At 39.0% G+C, this 19,787-nt stretch overlaps 1 protein-coding gene and 1 long non-coding RNA gene across 2 annotated transcripts in view; both read right to left on the bottom strand.

Moving 5' to 3' along the window:
• The window catches only part of Map3k5 (mitogen-activated protein kinase kinase kinase 5), a gene marked incomplete in the record, with an annotated part of 214,421 nt that extends 214,072 nt beyond the window's left edge, over window positions 1-349 (bottom strand). The window contains 1 exon segment of the mRNA XM_005390462.2: window positions 1-349.
• Window positions 350-17,108: 16,759 nt separating this feature from the next.
• The window catches only part of LOC102019535, a 9,248-nt gene continuing 6,569 nt past the window's right edge, over window positions 17,109-19,787 (bottom strand). The window contains exon 2 of the long non-coding RNA XR_001235216.1: window positions 17,109-17,773. This is a non-coding gene — a long non-coding RNA (uncharacterized LOC102019535). The remainder of the gene's footprint in view (window positions 17,774-19,787) is intronic.

The following is a 19,787-nucleotide window of genomic DNA, read 5'->3' as shown; positions in this document are numbered from 1 at the left end:
GCTCCCTGGCACCCAGGCGCCGGGAGGGGCCGGGCTGGGCGCCCTCGGGGTGGAGAGCTACCTGGCGAGCACCTCTGGGAGGCGGGCGGGCTCCCGGGGCTGCGTCCCGGAACAGCAGCGGCGACAGCCCAGAGGACCCGCCTCCCCGCTCGGCGGCGGCGCCTTTCGCCGGCTGCAGTTCCTCCTCCTCCTCGTCCTCGTCCTTCTCCCCGGCGGCCTCGTTTCTTGCGATCCCTGCGGCTGCCGTCCCAGCGCAGCTCCCGCAGCCTCCGCGGCCGCTCGCCCAGTTGGCCACCAGCCCCCGGCCGCCCACTCGTCGCGGCACCGGGAGTTAGGGCCCGCCCCGGGGAGGGCGCTGCTGGGAAGCTGGAGCCCGGACGGAACCGGCCGCGCCGCGCTCCCGGACCTCAGCCCTCTCCAAGTGCAGCGCGAGGCCAAGGCCCCCACCCGAGACGATCTGGGGTCTGAAGAACCCTGGGGCGCCCTCCACTACAGGGGGTGCAAAAAGTCTCTGTCGCTAATACTAAGGTATCAGAAGCAGCCCCGGAGCCTGGTGCGGCGTCCCCGCTGCCACGGCGCCCCCCTCCGGTCCCTTCTGGGCGCGCTCGGCGGCGCGGATTGGGACCGCGCGGCGCTCGAAGCACTGCTAGCGCCCTGCACCCCAGGCCTAAACTGGAAGGTGGTTTATGCGTGGCAGTGGCGCTAAATTTAGAAACGGCCTGCTAAATTTATCAGGTTGGCCTTCGGTACTGTTCATTCTAAAATTTCCAATATACTGCGCTGTTATAGTTATTGATTAACTCCAAATGCTGAAAGATTTTAACATTCACATTTAGGATCTAAAAATTTCCTGTACTGCCCCTGCACTTACTTAAGATAGAAGATGGGCAGCAAAGTATTAAAGAACAATAAAAAGTACCTCTTATTTAGGGAGCAAAGCCAGATGTATAAATTCCCAGAAAACTTCTCTGTCAAAGGTAAGGAAAAATCGGTGCAGACTGCAAAAAATAAAGTATAGTAATAGTGCTTGGACTGCCCAAACCAAGATTAATGAGTCACAGAAATGGAAAAGACGTCTCACTTTGCCCTGGCGATTAAGTTTTAGCAAAAGAACTTAGAGGATAGGGACCCATTCACACCATAGCAGTGTAGCAGTCTACTGATAATTTCCAAACAGTAACACTTTCTGTCTCGTGACTTTATGGTACCCCCTGTTGATGCCCGAGGAAACACACACAGACCCTTGAAAACTGTCGGCCAAGTTCCTTAGCATTACTGTCGCCGATGCTAAGTTTGCTTTCTAATAAATGATGTGATCAGATGTCTTAAGGCCATTTCCTAGACTTATTGGCCACCATTTATTATATTATTTTTTATTCCTAGAATAAATTCCCATTGCTTTGCTTTGTTCTATGCATATCTCAGGTCTCCATCCTTATGGGTGAATAGTCCAGAGGAAACATTACCCATTGTCACCAAAGGATAAAAGCGGATTAACTCAATACACCATCCATCAGGAAAAACTCCAAATGGATGAGTTTAAACGTAAAAAAAATGAAAATGTACTGTACTTAGTAAGTACATGGGCAAATTTTTTTCAGCTTAGGAATAAGGAAGGTTTTCAGGACTGAGACTCCAAAAGGGAAACAAATTGATAAATTTGGTAATGTAAAAATATAAAGTCTTTACAAGGCAAAAGACTCCATACATAAACTAAACAGACAAATGAGAGGTCATGTGCAACGGATATCACAGCTCATGAGTTTCTAAAAACAGAAATAAAAGACCAGAAGTCCCACTGAAAACAATCTAGAGGAGGCCACAGGTACTTTATTAACATGGAAAAACAGGTGGCTCTTACCCACACACAAGAAAACACAACCATGTTCCCTACGAGAGAAACACAAATTTAAATTACATTACTATGCCACTTTTCACTGGGTAGGGAAAAATCTTAAATTTTGACAATATATTCTGAGACTGGATGTAAGAAGGTAAGCATTCTTTGATTTAAGGTAAAATGAAAAATAAGACACTTATTGAGGGAAATTTGTTAGTATTTAGCCAAATTATATATACATTTACCATTTACCCAACAATCCCAGTTCTAAAAATGTATCTGAAGGATATGCTGGCAAATTTATGGAAACATTTTTATAAGGCTTTTCACTTCAGTACCATCAGCAATAGAAATATTAAAAATCTTTCAAGTATTCATCAGTCATAGACTGGGTTGATAAACTACGATATACCCACTAAATGGAGTACTATGCAGTTAGAAAAAGATGGTATCTCTATGCATTATTATCTTTGATGTTTTCTAGTTATTTGCAATGGTGTGAAAATTCAAGATCCAGTTTTTCTTTCATGATTGGAATAAAAACTTGAAATAACTATTTTTTAAAGTAGTCTTTTCTAATGTATTTTTAATATAAATATACACATGCATGTGCCTTTGCCTCACTTTCTTAAGAAATGGTAACATACTATATAGACTTTTCAATTCCTTGTATGGTTAAATATTAGACAAAAAGCAATACAGGCTTTAGAATCCTGAAAACAAGGGGAAATGAATAAGGTGATCTTTCTATTGGCAAGCAATCTCTGGATAGTAGAGCAGAGGACAGCTCACCAAAAACCAGTAAATCTTAACTGAAGATAAAACTATTGGAATTCATGAAGGCTGAGGCAATTAGCATGTAAAGGACAGATTATCCAAGAGGGAGGAGAGCAGAAAGAATTCCAGAAATCTGCATGCAAGACCCCTTCAGTCTGTAGCTGAACGCTACTTTACACACATACCAGAGAAAACTTCCTAAGTTCAGAAAGAACAAGCTCCGGACACAGGATAATTATCGAGAAACTCTAACAGGAACGGTTCCCAGAGCATGCACAGAGCTGGGGATAATTAACCTCACTCCTCTCCGTCACTCTCCTGCTAGCTAGAGTGAGAGAACTCACTGAATACACGAAGCATTTGAAAGAGACCGCAGAAAAGCCACAACTTAAAAGTGAGGTAGAATATTCCTAGAATAAAGGTCATTTAAACCTGGCCTAGTCAAGTTTAAAAATAAGAAAGTTCACATAAAAGTACCTGTGTACTTAGACAGAAAAGTCTAATACCCCTTAGGGAAATATAACAAAACAGAGTCATCAATTAAGTAAAATACATAACTTCTGGTATTTTATCAAAACTTATTAAACAGGCAAGAAAAAAATAGTGACTCTTAAGTAGAAAAATCAAAGATACAGTTCCAGGAGTGGCAGAGGTGGTGCAATTAGCAGACAAAAGCATTAAAACATCTATTAGTGATTAGAAATGTGCACAGGTACTTAAGGACTCCAAACAATGCAGAAGCATAATGGAGAGCAAAGTGGAAGACCAAATGGAATGATGTAAAAATACAGTATCTGAAATTCAGTTGGTGGGATTAATGGTAGATTAGATTAGACTTGTCTAAGGAAGACAAAATAAAAAATATTAAGAATCTTTCAAGTGTTCATCAGTCATAGATGGAAATAGTAGAAACATATATTTTTATATCAAAACTCATCCCTGTTGGGGGTCTTCAAGATCACGTCCAAGTTCCATGATCTCTTAGGACCCACAGGGCTCAACATGTGTCCATTCTTATGGCTATCATTTATGACAGTGGAAGGAGTCAAAGTAGAACTATCAGAAGAAAAAGCAAGTGTTCAGCATAAAGCATGTTGTTTTATACAGTGTTTAGGCACAAGGAGCTACTCTTATCGGGAGATGGTGGAGCCTCTCCAGAATCCAACCTTGAAAGCTGACCTTTCTAAGAATAGCAGTCTTGGCCTGCAATGTTAACTCTTTTCTGCATGTTACCAAATAATAGACTATAAATGTGTGCGATTTTGGGGATGTCACTTACACTTTAATAAAGCTGTGTTAGTTTTTAAAATGGAATGAAGTAATAAAAATACAACTGCATGGGTGATCAAAAGCATTTTGTTGAACAAAAGAAGACAGTACCAGAAGTTTATATATGAATGATACCGCTAGTATCATATGTAGAAAAGATAAATATAACCTACAGTGACAGAAAGAAGTTCAGTGGATATTGGGGGCTGGGAGAGGGTCCTGGAATGAGTGTGTGTTTGTAGGTATTTTTTAAGATCTACTTTGTATTAATCCAAATGATTCTCCCAGTTCATAATATCTTGACCAACCACTACTAATATCTTCTATAGTCTTTCATTCTCCAGTTGGAAATCCGTAACTCTGGTATCTTGGAATTTCATACAAAGGACACATATTTATACACATAAACACAGTTTTCTTCTTTTGATATATGGACCCAAACATCATATATGCCTACCACTTTTATTTCAATTACAGTTAACACTAATCTCTAATATATAATCCCAATTAAGAAGGCTTTGAATCAACACAAACGTATTTACTATTTTAATGGTTTGGAAACTAAAACCTCCAAAAGACAACAAAGGAAAGTTTTAAAAATTAGATTTTATCTGGATAATAATTAAATTAATTACTGTAATGATTAGTATTGAGCATTGAAAAGTTAGGCTATGGTGGCCAGTTATTTGGGAAAACAGTAGTCTAGATGTTACTTTGAAGGCATTTTGTAGAGTGATTAACATGTGCAACAAGTTAACTTTAAATTGATTCATATCCCTTCCATAAGGTGTGTGGGTATCATACAATCAGGTGAAGGTATTAGGCACAAAGATCCAGGTTTACTGACAAAGAAGAAATTGTGCCTCAAGATTATAACACAAAAATCCTGACTTTGTACCCTGCCCTACATATTTGAGACTTCCCACAGTCTCATTAGTTTCATATCTCTCTCTGTCTCTCTCTCTGTCTCTGTCTCTCTCTTCCTCTTTCTTTCTCAACTGATGCAATCAATCATATAAAAACTTGTGAAATGTCCAACTTTTTACTGAGAATTTCAAAGTGTAAACTTCTCTACAGAGTTAGGAAATTTTAACAGAAGCCCCATACCTTTTATCACATTTACATGAAAACACTTTTTCTTGGTACTAGGGATCAAACTCAGGAACTCACATGCTAGGCAAGTAGTCTGCCTCTAAGCTACATTTCCAACCCTTTTAAAATCTGATTTTGAGGCAAAGGCCCCTTTGATTGCCCAGGCTATCTTCCAACATGTGATCCCAAATAGCAGGTATTACAGGTCTGTGCACCCACTAGTAAATATAATTATTTAATTTTAGTGCACATTTACAAACTTGTTCATGCAGTCATCATGCCATTCCTCAGCTCCCACTTTTGTATTCATTTGTAACTGTACTTACTACTATTGAAAAAAAATATATAACTATGTTCTTTAAAAATTAAAGTGAAGCTGGACATGGTGATATATACCTGTAATGTCATCATCCTGGAATTCAGAGGGCAAGAGGATTGCAATTTCCAGCCAATCCTGGGCAGTTTAATAACTTAGTGAGGTACTATCTCAAAATAGAAAATACTAAGGGTTGAGAATACAGCTCAGTGTGAAGACTCTGGGTTCAACCCCTAGTATTAAAATAAATAAATGAATAAATAAATAAAGGTGAAAATTAAGCCAGGTCCAGTGCCAATGTCCTGTGCTTTTAATCTCAGCTACTCTGGAGACTGAGGCAGGAGTATTACTTGAGCCCAGGAGTTTACAGCCAGCCTGGGCAACATACAAGACATTATCTTAGAGGGAAATAAAATTACAGTAAGAATTAAGCCTCCCTAATTCAGCATTATACAATCCTTTATCCCTTTAAATCTTTTAAATGTGTTTACTATAAAAATACCCAAATTTGTAATTCTTGTGAAACAGATTCATAAATCACTCTACCAAAGGCAGAGCTGAAGGTAATAGTTTAATCTCTCTTCGTAAAATCAGAGACTTTGCTATTAGACAGATTTTAAAACCTTCACTTTCCCTCTTTATTTCTTTGAAGTTTCTTGCCTAGTTTCTATCTTAGAAATCCCTTTGAAGTCTATGTTCTTCTCTTGTGGATTGTTAAATTTCTTTTTCTTTTTTTTTTTTTTTTACGTTAAATTTCACCTTGTGCAGAATGTGGTGGCACATGCCTGTAATCCCAGCACTCTGGGAGGCTGAGGCAGGAAGATAGTAATTTATAGAGATCTTCCTCAAAATAAAAAAATAAAAAACAGCTCAGAATGTAGCTTCCTCTTTTAGCTTCATATAAATGCATTCATGGTTACCCCTTCTACACAAAAACAGTTTCTAGTAAGATGTTCAACTTCCCAATTCTTTATATTCCTTACACTTTACTAATCAAAGCTTCCTAATTTCAAATAGTAAATTATACAAAGCTGAGATAATCATTCATGAATCCTGATGTCACTGAATGCCATTTCCAATTCAGTGGATGGACTTCTGATGTCTGCAAGATGCACAGCATGCTTGTCTTCTTTTGGAAAGCACAGAAACTTTTGTCTGTAAGACAGATTACCTTACACCATAAACCAAATATTCACGCATATTTAAAATGTAGCATTGGCTCACTGCTTTTGTTTCACTGGGATTCTTCCTTTGAAACATATACAATCCCATTCTCCATGTTTATTCCACTGATGGGTTTTGACAATTTCATTGCATTGTGCATGGTCACTTAGCGCCATTGCAAAATGACAGTTTTTGTCACACATGTGAACCTGATGCTGACTGCCTCACTAGCAAGTGTGTGTGTATCTCAACCAAATGGAATCCCTCTTCAATTGAGCAAAATATGCAATTTCATTAGAGAAGAGCCCTGAAAATAAAGTACTGTGATGATGTCACAAATTCGTGAAAACAGAGAGACTCAGGAAGTGTTTTCTTCTCTTACAAAATTTCCTGTTTGTATCCTTTATAAACACATCTTTGCTGTGCTTCTGGGCTGGAGAAAAGATTTGCACATTTTTCTCTTTTTAGAAGGCAAATTGGGCTTTTCTATTTGCAAGAACATTTATTTAGATTTGCAAAGGGAATATTTTCATTCTCCCAGAATTTTATAGTACTCTAAATCCATATTAATTTTTACTTAGGCTCTCTTACCACTAATTTATTATTTCTCCCATGTACCTCTTAAGTCTGGATTGATTTAATGGCAATATGACATAGATTTCCCTGAAAATAAGGCACTCAACAATCATCATTAATCAACATTTTATTTTCTCCTCATTTGCTTTGGCCTTGACTCATTCTAAGCAATACTCAAGAAATGAGAAATGAAGTAACTGAAAAAGCAACCATTTCCATTAAGCAAAATACTTCCAATGGCTATTTACTTTTTACATTTCATAATTACATACAAATTTATTAAATGTTCATGTAGTGCTAATAACAAATGAATGATGTCAATCCAAAAATCATCCTTAAAGACATGAGGTTATAGGAAATCCTTAAAATTAAAACTAGAGTTCACATAGATAATTTTCTTACAGTGAAAAAGCATAAATTCAATAAAATAATTCCAAATGTAGTTATATATCACATTAGAAAAAAGTTTCAGAGAAGACTAGAAGGGTGAAATTAAGAGTTCAAAGAGAAAAATTGACAATATTTTCTAATAGTTAAGTATGACCTTATTAGCGCATTTTAAAAAAATCAATAATAGTGACAGAAAGCCTCTGTAGGATGGCCCCCCTCTCTGCTGCCAATATTTGCCCTGCTGTACTTAATCACATCCCCAGGGCTTGAGTTGATGACTTGCTAATAATGAAGAGAATACAGCAAAAGTGATAGAGGCTTCTAAGATGGGGTTATGAGGTCAAAGGTCATCCTCCTTTGCTCTCTTTCCTGCTTGCTCAGAGGCAAGCCAGTTGTCATATTGCGAACTGCACTTTGGAGACAGCCAAGTAGCCAAGAACTGAAGCAGGCGTCTGGTTGGCAGCAAGGGACCAATCCTGCCAACACTCATGTGAAGCAGCTTAGGGACAGATTCTCTCCTGTCAAGCCTTCGAATGAAAACAGATCCATGGCTGACCCCTTGATTACAGTCTTGTGAGAGATTTTTCTGATTCAGAGAAACTGTGATTGTTTTCAACTGCTAAGTCTAGAGACACTTTGTTACACAGCAGTAGACGACAAATATAGTGAGTAGCATAGAGCTTTGCTTTTAAAATCCATCAGATATATTTAATTGTGACAAATATTTTTACTTTCAAAGTGACATTAATTTTCTATAAACTTGAAAATACGTCATTTCTCAATACATCCAAGAAAACATTATAATGCAATTTAAAATAGGTATGAGGGTCATCATTTTTATTTTAGGGAGTACGTGAGCAAAACATTAGCAAACAGCTGACATCATTGTGAAATCAAATGAGGATTTGACTCAGTGATAGTGAAAGAGGTTAAGGGAGAGAATTAAAGGTGAAGTGAGACCTAGAGGATTAGAATTTCTACATGAAGTTTGGTATTTGACCCAACCTAGAAAGCACTCAACTAAAATAGACTCTACCAATTAAAAGTTCACAGTTACACATGCTACTCATTTAATCCTCATAACCATCTGAGGGAGATGTAAGGAGAGAATTTATCACATCCTTGGTGGTTTTGTTTAGTTGAGCCTACAAGAAGAGTTGTCCATCTATCTAGCATCTTGGACAATCTAGGACATATGCAGCTTCACCCAAAATATTAATCTTGCTTGTATTAGTCACTTTCCTGTTACAGGGACTGTGATTAGATTTTAATATATGAATTTTAGGGGAACAAAAGCATTCAAGCTATATAGCATCTGTTCACCAGTGGACACTGTGTTGCTTCCACCTTTGGATTATTGTGAATAATTCTGCTGTGAACAGGAATAGACAAATATCTGTTTGAATTCCTGCTCTCATTTCTTCTGAATAAATACTTCAAAGTGAAATTGCTGGGTTATATGGTAATTCTATCTTTAATTTTATGAGGAATTGCTATAATGTTTTCCAAGTCACTGTACTATTTTACATTGCCATAGATTCTGAATGTTTTTTTAACAAAAACTATAACTAAGATAATAAATGATAAATGGTATAAAAATGAGCAACATAGACAATTAATTCATAATTATGGACTCAGACCTTGAAGGGCCTCTAACGTGCTTCAGTCCAAGTAATCATCATATACTTGAAGATAATGCTTAAGTTTTCAGATGATGATTAGGTTACCCTTTAATAAACATTGATTAAAGGCTTCCTGTGTACCCAACACAATACTGTGCAGGGCTCAAAGGAAAAAAGGTAACTATCCAACTTTTTCTGGAATTCTTTTCCGTATGTACCATATGTAGCCTCAAATGCAGAAACCTGTTGATTTATCTAAGATAATGATTCACCTGGATGGAAAGACCACGTATTTCAATTATTTTACTTCCTGTCAATCTCCATGGGAAAGATAAACTATTTTTTAAAACTATGTGGGTTGGTAAATATTTGCAATTAGAGTCTTTATGAGGTCACCATAGCAGTTATAAAAACAAAACAATTTAAATATAATTGTAGATCTTCACAGGAACCTGACATCTAGCCATGCCCGCCCACATTAGGTTGGTTAATTGTGTTCCACAGTGTTGGTTGGACACTAGACAAGTATGAGGTACAATGAATGTTTATGCAAAAATGCTTTCTATCTCTGTTGAGAAATGCCAAGTACCCTTAAATAATGACAATCACAGTAGTAGATAAGAACGTTGTACAATAAATGGAGTGCTTTCCAAGTGTGGCTAAGGGTTTGAGTCTGAGAGATCACTCTGGGCTGCAGAAGATGGAAGAAATGGTGTCTATGCTGAAACTTGAGCGCCCCACACCTTCCGCTAAGAGTCACAATAAGGTGTGTGTGACAGCCATCAGCTTTACACCTTAGTCTTCGTGGCTGTGCAGAACCTTAGAGTTCAAAATGATACCTAGAAACATTTTTAAATTGTTTGTTTTTTTCTCTCATGGGTCCGAGAAATGTTATGATTTAATAAGCAGTCAGAAGTTACTAATGTGGTGGCTCATGTTTTTGATCCTGGCACTCAGGAGGCTGAGGCAAGAGGACCGCTGTGAGTTTAAGGCCACTCTGGGGCACACTGTGAGTTCAAGTTCAGGCTGAATTACAAAGTGAGAGTCTGTCTCAAAACAAACTAAAAAAAGTTAATATCAACACCAGATTACCAGTATAACCTTGCGCATCCATATATCAACAGGAAAATTTAAATTTTAGTCTATCCTGCACTGTGCATTAGACATAGATGACTTCTGTTAGGCTTTATGAAATATTTAGAATAGTTTATCTAACCTTGTTTTAATCTTCAAGGTCCCTGGCTAGAAATGATTGATCTGGTCCAAACTTTCCATTTTACTTAGGAACAAAAGTCTAGGGATTGAATAGAATTGAAAGGTCAAAGGGAGATTAAAGTTTAGTATTCTGAGCTGCATGTAATCTCACTTGCCCAGGAAGCCGAGGCAGGAGAATTGCAAGTTTGAAGCCAACCTGAGCAACTTAGTAAGGCTCTGTCTCAAAATAAAACAAAAAGAGCTGAGGATGTAGCTTAATAATAGAGTACCCTGGGTTCAATGTCCAGTTCCCAAAAAAGAAAAAAATTACCTCAGTATTCTTTATCCTATAACCTACTGTAGCAAAAGAAATAGTCTTTGTCGTAGGAATCTTAATCTTCAACACAATGTGCTTGAATGTGTATGTCTCCATCTAGAAAGGCAAAGATGGACAGATAAATGCATGTACTATACAGGGAGAAATTTAACACAATATATGGGGGAAGCATTATACATGCGTAGTATATTTTGGGGATGTGATAAGTGGAATAAGAGGAATCACCAATAATTTGTAAATCCACAGGAATTTTTGGCAGTCCTTAATTCTACTTCCATGGATATACTTAGCAAACTAGGCTCCCCTTGGAAAGGGTGAGCTGGACCAAAGGTGTGAAATGAGAGAACAAAAGAAACAAGAAAGATAAAGAAAATTTTATGTGCCCTGTTCCTTAATTTTCCAGTTCAATTCAAGCTGTCAGACATTTATGGAGTGTTTACTATATATTGGGTATTCTTTAAAGCATGATAGACAAAAATTAGACCTAAACTCATTTCAAGATGCCCAAAATCCAGTGTGAGAGGGCATAGGTTATTTGTTTGCAAGTTCAGTTGTTCATACATTAGAAAATCTTGAAGGGGGAAATGCATATTTTACAATGCTATAATCACATGTTGTTTGGTAAGGGTCAGCATATATCTCAGAGCCCCTCAGAATTTTTCTGTGACCAGGATCGCTGTAAACAGTTTACCCCAGCTGGACCAGCCTCTATCTTTCCCAGGGAAACCACACTATTTTTAGCTTAGATTGGATAAATCTTCCTGCACTACTGTTTGCCAAGGTCCCAGCTGCTTCATATTTTCTTACGTCAATATTTTATTAACCCCTGTTTAGCATTTCAAAAGGCTCCAGAATTTTCCCAGTTCATTCTTTGCCGTAAAAAAGCACTGTGATGAGAGAGGCATTATAATAGGCCACATTAACTCAACAGCCATGTTTCCTGAGTGCATGAGTGCCAGGTCCTTAGAATACATCATAAACATAATAGGCAAGGGTTTCTGCTTTCATGGATCATAGCTTCCCATAGCTTCCATCCTCAGAGTCACCTCATGGGCAGAAAAAGCTGTTTTAGTCTAGCCATCATGTCCATATTCCAGTCAACAGGAACATGAGAAGTACAGGCAAATGGCACACTTGCCTACTGAGTCAGAACCTCTAAAATAATTTCCCCAAAGCCTTATCCAACTGTGTCCACTTATAGAAGGGCTATCTACAAGGAAGGTGAGGAACTATAGCTTTAAGCCTGGGAACATGTATGCAATCAATAATTTAGGAATTTGTTACCAGGAGAGAGTAGGTGAACAGATACTGCACAGGCCTCAGCCCTGTCACAGGAATCTTAATCTTCAACATGATGTATGAGTATGTGAATGTCTGTATAGATAGACAGATGTATTGTATATGGTAGCATATATGGTGGTATAAATGTGTGTGTGTGTGTGTGTGTGTGTGTGTATTTGGGGGGTTGTTGTGTCTTCTGAAAAATCACTATTTATAAATCTTAACTTCAAATATGAAACTTCTATCCTTTAAATTTTTAAAATGCTGAATATCCTATCTGGAGAGTTATTGTTTAAGAGTGTGAGCTTGTCATCGTTTATATGCAGATGTCCCTAAAGAACCTCAGGCACTCAGAGGCAAGGCTTTCGACAGGCGATTGGCCCATGGGGGCGCTAGAGCGGCGATATTTGAAAGAGGCAGGTCCCTAGGGGTCTAGCCTTGGAAGGATGCATCTCCTGCCCTGCTTTCTTTCTTCGCTTTCTAATTCCTGGTCACCATGACAGGAGCAGCTTTCCTTCACAGTTCTTCCTGGCAAGACCTCTTGCCTTGGAGCCAGCCAACTGTGGACTAAAACTGAATGGAAGTTAGCCTCTCCTTTCAGTTGTGGATGTTGGGGAGTGTGTCTCACCTATAAGATGAGACAGTGACTAAGACAGAGCTATAGACGGTCACTCATTCACTGCGTGCACTCCTTTTACTTTTTCTTTGATAGTACCCAGGGTTGAACCTAGGGCCTTCACACTGAACTGTGTTCTCAGCTTCTTTTTAGTTTTTGAGACGGGGTCTCGCTATATTGTCCAACTTCCTTAGTTGAAGTTTGCAAGCTTCCTGTCGCAGCCTCCCAGAGCGGTGGGATTACAGGTGTGCACCACCATACTCAGTTCAACCCACTATTCTTAGGCGAGAAGAAGGACTATTTTGAGAGGCCCTGCTTTTGGTCCTGGAAGGATAATGTCCCTGGATTCCTGGCCTCTCCTAGGTGATCTGATGATGGCAAGGAGGTGAGAGTGCCCTTTCTCCCTTCTCCTCTTTGCCAGGACGGGGTGGGGGGGGCGGCAGGGATGGAAAGGGTCTGTGGGTAGAAAGCTGTGGATGAGGTGCTGAGAGCTCTGGGTTTCTGGACCAACCCCAGGTCTGGCTCAGCTATGAAAAAGCTGACTTCTGTTCTTTTGGCCTCAGTTTCCTAATTTGTAAAATGAAGGAGATGCAATTCAATTACTGTCACAGCAGTTCGTTTAGCTGCTAACCATTAAATCTTTCTGAATTTTTTGTGTCTGTGCATTTTTTCTTTACAAACAATCTGACTAAAACCAGGGCATATATACCAACATAAACAACAGCGCATTTTCCAGTTGTCCTAATAAAAAAAGAGAAATTTCTTCTCCATAAAATACCACGGACCAGGTGGCTCGAGAACGGAAGTTTATTTTCTCACAATTCTGGAAGGTAATTGCCCATTCAGGGTGTTGCAAGTTTGGTTTCCGGTAGGGGTCTCTTCTGCCCTGTGAATGGCCACCTTCCCGATGCGTCCTCGCTTGGCTTTCTGCGGGAGAAAGGCGAGAGCTCTCTGGTGTCTCTTTCTCTTCTTATAAGTACCACACCCCCGTGACCTCATTTCACCTTAATTACCCTCCATAAAGTCCCAGTGTCCAAACACAGTCACGTGGAGAGTTTGGAGCTGTAACGTGAGTTTGGTCGGGGAGGGGAGCGCAGTTCAGTCCCCGAGGAACAGCAACCGGACAAGAGAGCAGTGTTTCTCAGCCATTTTTTTGTTCATTGTAGTAGATAAGTGCATGTGTGATACGTTAATTTAATCACGCGGAGAACCTCCTTATTTTCAGCCTATACTAGTCATGCTGGGTAGCGTAGTACCAAATTATCAGTAAGGCCATGTAGTCTTTCCATGCTTTCTTTTTTCACCCGTTTCTCCTCATTTTCCTGTTCTTGGTCTCCTGGTTGTTAGGTTTAGTCTCCTGAACAATAGTCTTACTTTCAAAGGATATGTGATCTTACTTCCTGTATAATTGAACACTTTTTTTTTTTAGTATCTATTTTTTTCTGGAAAAACAGAAGTCTACCACAAACAGCAAACAATGCTAACTAATAATGACAATAATACACCTTCGTGTTTCTATTTTAGTTAGGTAATAAATGTCTTCAAATTATCAAAAGTCCAGGAGAGAAAGAAATCTGAACTTCGCTGAGTGCTTACTATGTGCCTGGTATAATAATACTAGGCCTTGTGCATCATTTGCTCATTAAATATTCACTGTAGACTTTTATTACATCCATTTACAGATGAAGGGAAGTAATTTGCCACAGTTGTACTTTTTTTCCCTCCACAGGAGTGAATCCAGGGTCTTTGAACAGAGCTACCTATATCCCCAGCCCTTGTTTTATTTTGAGATAGACTTTTTTTTTTTTTGGTATGGGGAATTGAACTCAGGTCTTTGTGCTTGCCAGGCAGGCGCTTGTGCCGCTGAGCTATATCCCCGGCCCAAGATAGACTTTTGCATAATCCTAGTTGGGACTTGAACTTGCCATCCCCCTGCCTCAGCCTCCCAGAGTGTTGGGATTACAGACGTGCACCGTCAGGCTTGGCTCACTTGTACTCTTAGTGGGCTTGAATTTTAACCTACATCAGCTTCATTTGCAAGCCTGTTCTTAGCAATATTATTCTGGGCAAAAAAATGAATGCATGTGATTGTAAGTAATTAGGAACTTTCCATCTGCTAAAAAACATTAAAACTGTGTGTTGACATGGATAGTATTCAAAATAACATTTTGGGGAGTTTTTAATTGGTAGTTGTGTCACTGAGAAGCCAGGTCTTAGTAGCAAGGAAGCAACCTCTCACCCCTGTGGTCCTCAGTTCTGCTGTGCTCTTGATAAAAGAATTCAGTCAAGACACATAGGCAGCTGAGCAGAAGTTGAGGTCTAATGTATGTAAAAAAGGTACAGAGAGAGTTGCACTTTGAATCTAGAAGCCAGGTGGTGTTGCAAAGATATCCACCCCAGTGCAAAGTTGGATACATTTTTATGCACACCAAAGTTACTCCTGGGGTTAAGGGAGCTATGATGATTGTCATTGTTTCATTTATATGACGTATACATTTATGGACATTTCTCTTAGGAGTTACTTTGCAGTGCCTATATCTCAAAAATATCTTCCTTATTCCTTTCTGGTGGTCTGAGTTTCCTTAGGGTCCTTAATCACATAAGAGTCTCAATCAGATCTCAGCTCAAGGAGCGAGGATCTTTAAAGAATGTTCTCCTTTCATCAGGCCGTAGAACACAGCAGCCAGGCACGCTGAATGCCTTGTTTTGGAAATAGATGGCTAAGCCTTGGTGGAAGGAATATGTACAATGAATAACCTTAAAATGTCACTGTGCTCTATGAGATTGCTTTAGCTTGGAGACCTAACAAAGGATTACAAATATATTATACATGGAAGTCTTTGTTTCTTCACTTAACTAACTGGCAAAAGACGTTATTTTGGACTCCCTTCCCCTTTGTCCCTCAGGCCTGCTAATTTCTAATTACTTGCCTAACAGTTGCATGTGGATAAAACTTAAAAATACAGAGTGCATGTGATGACTAGTAAGTCTTGTTCCATCTTGTCTTCTAGTGTTTCCATTCTTCTACAAGAAACCATGGCCCTTTCCTTGTATTTCTTTCCAGAGAAATTCTATGAATTTACAAGGACAGAAATGCACATACATCCATTTAAAAAAGATAAGTGGTGGCATATATTAAACACTATTCTGAACTTGGCCTTTTTCTTTTTGTCAGTAAACAACATATAGTGGTGCCTCTGGATCCACAGAGGATTAGTTCCATGATCCCCTGTGGATACCCAAGGCTGGATGCTCAAATCCAAAATAGAAAATGGTCTCGTATTTGCATAGTACCCACACACGGCCTCCTGTATACTCCAAGTCATCTCTAGATTACTTACTGGACTGAATGCAATGCTAATGTGATTTCAGTAGTTGTTTTATTACATTGTTTAGGGAAGAATGGCCTTAAAAATGTCTGTCTGTTTTTAGCACTGATGCAACCCCCTCCCCAATACTAGCAATAGGAGATTGGTTGTATTTACAGATTCGTAACCCAAGATATGGGTTATGAACTTCTTTCTGAGAAGAGAGGAACCGAAAAATTAAAGGCTCTGGGGTGAGAAGAAGACTTCTCACTGTATACTCCTTCAAATGATTTTTCTTGACCATGTGCATGCATTACTTTTGTAAAATTATAAAATATACCAGCAAGGAACCTTCTGTATATCCTTAATATTTAGATGAATCTCTCTAAAGTAAATTTATTTAAAGAAAATGAGTTCAAGGTGAGTTTACTTTTGGTTTTTTTTGGAGGCAAGTGTACAGCTTTATTGATGCCAGCCATCCTGACCGGGATCACTCCCAGAGTCAGGCCTCAAATTCTCGGCAGGGTTTTTATAAGGTTTGCAAACAAACAGGATATACGGGAGCAGAGTGCCTGCTCTCAACTGATTGGATAGTTACATTGAGTTTCACCTTCTTTACATATGGTGGGAATAAATTGGAGGTACATGATTGGCCAAGCGGTTACATTGGATTTCACCTATTTTATATATGGTGGGAAGAAGGTCCTGGGAAAACAGAAAACTTTTTGGAAAACAGATATTTATCAGAGGGGCCAGTGATATAGCTCAGTGGCCCAGCGCCTGCCTAGCAAGTGCAAAGTCCTGAGTTTGATTCCTTTGTCCCTCCACACAAAGTTTGAGAAAGCCTGGCCACATCTTCAAGATCCAGGTAAGAAATGATGCTCAGGAGCAGACTGTCTGAAAGCCATTCAAGGAAGTCAAATTTACCTTTGCACAAACTGAAGAAGTAGTCTAATGTTCTTGCACCAAATATTAAGGCAACGGCTCAGCTCTTTTCATAAGCCAACCAACCGACACAGGGAATCTGCCTCAGAGCCGGGCACTGACAACCTGTGTGGACCTGGGAAACTTGATCTTTCCCACGTCTGCACCTCAATTTACTTTTGTTTTAATTCTTCTATTAACTTGCTGGTTTGTTCTTCCTTCTTTCGTCGGGAGGCATCCTGGGGGTTTAATCCAGGGCTTTACACAGCTGGGTAAGTGCTCTGTTATTGAGCTATACTTCCAGCCTGAATACCTAGTTCTCCAGGATCATGATTTGCACCAGCATCTACTTTCTGAAGTACCCTTTGGATTGCGTGCAGCTACCTGAAAGCAACACACCACTAACATGAAAGGCTATTCTGTTGTCTGTGGAATACAAAATCCAAGGTTTGGGGTAAAGCTTGGCTACCATCTGGTGATCTCAGCTTGAATAAAAATAACCTTTGATTACAATGAATTTTGTTTATTACAAGTCTTAGAGTTATAATATTAACAGATTAAAAAGATCAGAATCCATTATACTTACTATACAGATGAGAAAATAGAACACCAAAACAGTAAAGAACCTATCTCAAAATACAGGGACACTCAGTCCAGCCTTTTCTAATTTTAAAACAGTCTTAACAATTACCTTGTAAATATTTCATTTGCCACAGAAAGGGGATCATCTATATCAAGACTCCAGAAAAAGAGAGACAATAAGAAAAGCCATTACAAGTCTTATGACATGTGACAAATGCATGCATGCTTGTTTCAGAGTTAGAAATTAACTTTTAGAGATGGAATTCCTGAAAGTATTCCACCTTGACAGAGAGTATGGAAAAGGACGCAGAGTTCACTTGTGGGACAACAAGGTGAGACTTTTCCTGCATAAAAGCAGCATTTAAAACCACCCAAAAAGGTTGTGGGAGTAGGGAACAAAAGAATCTCTCAGAAGAAATCTGTAGGCAAATCCAGATTTAAATCCAAAGGGAGATTTCATTTTCTTAGTTTCTTGAGTCTTCTCTCTGAAAAGCAGCGGAGAATAATAGTCTTGGTAACAGTGAATTTAATCAACAGCATATATTTATATAATTCTAAAACTTCTCAGTTATTTTAAGCCCATTAATTTCCATCCGGGTTTTGTTTTTAAAGCATTAGACTTAAAAAACACTTTAACTTGCAATAATTACTGACCAAAAAGTTGTAAAAAAAGTTCAGAGAAATTCCATTTATGCTTCATACATTCCCAGATGTTAACATTGTTTCACACTTGCTCTAGCAATCCAACTACTGATAATTTTTAAGTGCTTGAAAGTAAATTGCATATGTGGTAGACATTTCTTAAAAATAATATTGGCTTACATATATCAAACACAATGACAGAAATTAGAAGAGTAATATAAATCCAAAAATATTGCCTAACACTTTTGTCTAGGATCCTTAACAGCAGAAGAAACAAACTTTTCTCATGCAGGAGCGGACTTAGGATCATGTGTTACATTAGTTGTAATGTCTCTTAGCTATCTCTCTTATTTTCTTCTATGGTCTAATCTGGCTTTGAACTTAATTTACATGTAGCGCAGGCTGGTCTTGAACTTTTTATCCTTCTGCTTCAGCCTCCTGAATGCTGGGATTACAGGTTTGTGTTACCATACCTGGTACCTTATTTTTGAAGGGTATAGGCCAGTTATTTTGTAGAATGACTCTCAGTTTGGGTTTGTCTGATATTTCTTCATAATCTGCATTCCTCAGGTTAGGAAGTCTGCGTGGAAACATCACAGAAGTGAAGGTATGTTTTGTCCAGTGTATCCATCCCATCAGTAGTGTTATGGTTGATACATCGTGTCAACTTGGGGAGTATAGAGGTTTGACTAAGTGACTCAGCAGTTCTGCATCTTGGGGTGAAAAGGACAGGCCCTTACCCTTCTGGGATGTTGTTCATTGTGTCAATTTGAGAAGTTTAGAAGGTTAACTATGTGACTCAGCAGGGAGCCAGGGTGCTTACTTTGTATTCATCTTGAGCCTGTGCAAGAGGAGGGCATGGAGATTATGTGAGTGCTACACGCCCCCTGGGTGGGGGTAGTCTGCTTACAGTATAAGGGAGGAACAGAAGCTTGCGTTCTCCGCCACTCCTCCCTTTTTCTCTTGTTGCTTTGCTGTTTTCTGCCCCCATAAACTGTTGCCCTCTGCCATGTGCCACTCTTCCTTGAAGCCAGCTAAGTATGGACTGAAACCTCCACAAACTGTAAGCTAAATAAATCTTTCCTTCCTTCATTTTGGGCGTTGGGTATTTTGTCTCAGTGAGGAGAGAAAAGTAACCAAGAAAAGTAGCATATGATGTTGACTTGTCTCTTTGCTCGTGGTAATATTTAATCACTTGATGAAGAGGGTGTTTGTCAGGTTTCTTTACAAAGTCATTATTTTTCCCTTTGTAATTAATTAGAATCTTATAAAGAAACAGATTAAGGCTACAAAAATAGCCTGTTTCTCTATGTAATTCCTCCCACTAGTTTTAACATCCATTGATTTTTTAATGGTAATACTGAGGGTTGAACTGAGGTCCTTTGCACTGAGCTATATCCTCAGCCCTTTTTAAAATGTATTATTGAGAGAGTTCTCACTAAGTTGCCCAGGCTGCACTCAAACTTGTGACCCTCTTGCCTCAGTCTCCCAGAGGTCTGTGATTACAGGTGTGTGCCACCTGCCCCACTCCATTGATGATTCTTGCCTAGCACAACTATTATGTTGGTAATTGCCAAATAATTATCTGGTAATTTCATTATTTCTTCTAGCTTTATTAACATGAACTCTACTATAAGAAAAAACTGTCACTTGTCCCATTACTTATTCATATAGTATGATTTTGTAGACTCTTATTTTTTCAGTAGGTTATATCACTAATTATCAATATTTTTATTGGCTCACATTTACCCACAGAGAGCCCCTCCAGCAGGTTCCTGTGCCCCTTTGACAGTCTTTGTCCTTCCTTTGTGAATTTCTTTACTTTCAGGCACAGTTGGCTTTTTCAGGCTCTGCTAT

This window comes from Chinchilla lanigera, unplaced genomic scaffold (genome assembly GCF_000276665.1).
Source record: "Chinchilla lanigera isolate Chin_1 unplaced genomic scaffold, ChiLan1.0 scaffold00038, whole genome shotgun sequence".
NCBI classification, from domain to species: Eukaryota; Metazoa; Chordata; class Mammalia; order Rodentia; family Chinchillidae; genus Chinchilla; species Chinchilla lanigera.
The sequence above is the reverse complement of the archived record's forward strand: the minus strand, read 5'-3'. Positions and strand labels throughout refer to the sequence as shown.